The sequence below is a fragment of the Marmota flaviventris genome, chromosome 13 (genome assembly GCF_047511675.1).
Source record: "Marmota flaviventris isolate mMarFla1 chromosome 13, mMarFla1.hap1, whole genome shotgun sequence".
Lineage (NCBI taxonomy): Eukaryota > Metazoa > Chordata > Mammalia > Rodentia > Sciuridae > Marmota > Marmota flaviventris.
In genome coordinates, this window is record NC_092510.1 from 19724953 (window position 1) to 19728629 (window position 3677).

Here is a 3677-nt window from a genome sequence, read left to right on the forward strand (position 1 = left end):
AATTGAAGTGAAACAAAATGGATTTTGAGAATTTATATATTAAGAGAAGAAACTTTACTGATGTAAAGTGAAGAAGGATTTTTTTAATGTTTATATCACCTGCAGTTTTAGGATACTTTCATGTACAGTCATGTGTTGCAAATGATATGCTATCAAAGATGGAGAGCAAGTACAGTGGTGGACTTATAAGATTTTTATCTCATAGTAACATTATGGCTGTCTTAGTTTGTGTAAATACCCTTTGGTGAGTTTGCACAATGATGATATCATCTAATGATGCACTTCTCAAAACACATCACCTTCATTAAGCAATGCATGACTGTATACACATCTAGACCTTAAGATAGGTATTATCCAGTGTTGGTGATCAGCAATGATGAGGAAGGTTACATGACTCGGGACTCACAGAAAGTAGTGGAACTGTGACTTGAACTCTAAGCTTTTGCTTCAAGTTCTGCATTATTTCCACAATGCTAATTTCCATGCTGTATTCCTGGACATATTTGCTATAATTTGGATCTTAAATGGTCCCCAAAGGCTCATGTGTTAAGGCTCAGTCCCCAGGGTGGTGCTATTGGGAGATGGTGGGATCTTTAATAGGTGGGACCTGGTGGGAGGTCATTAGAGGTCATTCAGAGTGTGCCATTGAAGGGGGTTGTGGAATCCTAGCTCCCTCCTAGCTCTGTGTTGCTTCCTGGCCATGAGATGAGAGGTTTTACACTGCCAGGACTCCCACTATGATGGGGACCCTCATTATAGGTACAGAGAAATGGGACCAGTCAGTCATGGACTAGACTCTCCAATGTCGTTCATAGTAATGAAAAGGTAACTGACAGAGGGACCCTATTCCATTTCCTAAAGGTCACAGAGTCCTTCCTGGGAAAGTCCTTCAGTACAAGGTTCTGAGTGCCTGGAGGAGACAAAGTGAGTCCCTTATTGGTAAGCTCTGTTTTCCTCTTGGTGCTCTGTCAGGAAAGTGATGTGGCAATCCCAGGACTGCCATCTTGTGATCTGAGAAATGACAGATGGCTTTTCCTTCTCTTTTCTCCTGAAAGGAGCCACTTACTGCAAAAGCAGAGATGGGTTAGTAATAGCTGAGAAATACGGCTTCATGATGAATACTTGAGTGAGTGAACTGATATGTTTAGTTCTTTCCTTTTTCTCACCCTTGAGAAGTGAAAAACAAATGATGGAAGATAAGATCTTGAGTGTCCAGGTGATGCTGAGAATTGATCTAAAACTGATCCTGACCAGCATGACCTCTGTGGGCCATCTTAATGAGGCATAATTGGGACAGTCACTGCAGGGATGTTCTTTCCTGGTAGAGCATACATTTTTAATTTTCAGGGGTGATTGACCTGATTTCTCCCATTCTCGTGGAGCAGTGAGGTGCAAATGCAGAGGGTTTTCAGCCTACCTTCTGGGGCTTATTCATCCTGAAATGTATGAGTGCCCAGGTAACGTCTTCTCCTAGGTAGCTATGATGATATTTGGGTTCAGTTTTCAAGAGGCTGCTTTCTTATACCTATTAAAGTCTATGGGAGGGGTGATAGACAAAGCAGGAATTTTTTTTTTTTTTGGGTGTAAAAACTTTTCATCTCTCTCCCAACTTTCTACCTACTTAATGATCCAGAAGTGCTTTTTTTATAGGGGTTAATTAGAGACAAGATTTTAGAGTCTCAGAAAGCCAGCTTTCCCCAAGAGCCTGAGCAAGCAAGAGGCACCGAGGGGGTGGGACAACAAGAGGGTGGCAGTTGGTGTCTTTGGTGCTTTTTTTGAGTCCTGTGGTCACTTTTATTCAGCATTGTCATTTCTATGCAGTGATGAATACAGAAACAGTACTGGGTGTTTGGACGTTTGGGCTCCAGCTGAAGCTTCCCCACCCCAAGGACTGAGGTGTCCTATTAGGAGGATAAGGAGAGGGATGGCCTTCCTCTAAATAACAGTGTCTTGGTCATGATGCCCTGGAGAATAATCACCAAAGCTGAAGAAGCCTGCAGGCCTGCTTCTGAAACCTCTCCTGGACTACCCGAACAACCCTGGCAACTGTTCAGGGCCAGAGATTCTTTAAAAGTAATAGCTTGAATATCATTTCTTCCATATTTTATGGGCCTACAGAATTTATGTGGTAAACAAGGTGCAATGGATTCTGCTTAAGGATACTGAGGTATTCGTTTCAATGAGGATATGATATAAAAACTGCACAGATTGTAGAAAACACAGTGGCATACATACATGCTGACACCGAAGACTTTCCTAAATGCAAATACAGTAATGAACTGAGTTTGTGTTTTATTTTCACATGTCTCCTTCCACCACCCACACCCTCATGGTCTCTCATCTGAATTCTATCTAGAGATTTCAGACGACAGCATCTTCTTTTCCTGATCAACCCATATTGATGTTCAGATATCCACTGCGCTTGTGAGTGTTCCGAGACACAGGGCATTTTATTTGTAGTGAATTACTGTTGAGTCTTGTTAATTGCCTTCTGCTCACTGGAGGAACATATGGAGTATTCACAAATGAAGGTCACTCTCAGTTTCTCTATGATAATGTGTGGGTCACAGGTCCCAGTTGCAAGTCCCAGAAGCCATCTTCAGCTGATTTAAGCAGAGAAGGAGTTTGTACAGAAGGTTACTGGATAGGTCACAGAGTCTCAGAGGGAGGGGGTTAAGTTCAAGGAACTCAGAGCCCCAGTCTTTCCCACAGACTTAGTGAGGATGCTGCTCCTAATCCTTAGAAGCTGGGGTTTGTACTACTGTTGCTTCTGCAGTGAGGACACAGTGTGGAACAAGTCTTTCCCCTGGAGTCAGCTCTTCAGACCCTTCTGGCATCATGCAAAGGAACCAATAACCAGGCTAGTTAGGGCGGAATCTTATTCTGATCCATTCATTTCCTTTTGCTCTGTCTACACACAATCCAGTCTGATCCTTTTCCTGGGTGTTTGGTGTGCACTGACTTTGAGAGACTCCTTCCTGGAGCAAAGCCAGTACTTTCTGGACAGAGTTCATGTGTCTGTCCCTGGATCTGTGGGCAGAGAGCCTATTCCTCCAGGTAGAGAGGTACACCGGGGCTCTGGAAACTGAGCAGGCAGGGTCACATGGACGAATGTTCAGTGACAACAGCTCTGTGATTCCTTCCAACAGTATTTCAACCTGTTGTGAAAATCATTCATTAGAGCTAGGCAATGGCTGTTGTTATGGATACCTATTGTTTTAATCAGCCCAATGGGCTACCTGTTTGTAGGAACTGCGCTTCTACTCCGTCTGTGTTGTTCAGCTCTGACTCAACTGGACAGGCCTGCTTCTCCCTGGGTGAGCACATGACTAAGCCGGACAAGTGGATCACTTCCTGGTGTTTCCTCACTTTTCACCAGAGAGAACATCTGGTCAGGGTCTCTCTTACGTGACTGAAGCTATTGGTTGTTACAGTTTGAATATGAAGTGTCCCCCAAAATCTCATGTGACAATGCAGGAATGTCTAGAAGAGATCTGATTAGATTTTGAGAACTGTAACCTCATCAGTGGGTTAATCCATTTGAGGACTAATAATTGGAATGAATCACTGGGTGGTGACTGTATGCAGGTAGGGCATGGCTGGATGAAGTAGGTCACTGAGGGCGGGCCTTGGGGATTATATTTTGTCCCTGACTCACTCTGTCTCTGCTTTCCTCA

At 43.6% G+C, this 3677-nt stretch overlaps 1 long non-coding RNA gene across 1 annotated transcript; it reads left to right on the forward strand.

Moving 5' to 3' along the window:
• The first annotated feature begins 953 nt into the window (after positions 1-953).
• Positions 954-2275, forward strand: LOC117794556 (uncharacterized). Its single transcript, XR_004618448.2, has 2 exons — positions 954-1457; positions 1822-2275. It is a non-coding gene; the product is annotated as an uncharacterized lncRNA (long non-coding RNA).
• The last annotated feature ends 1402 nt before the right edge of the window (positions 2276-3677 follow it).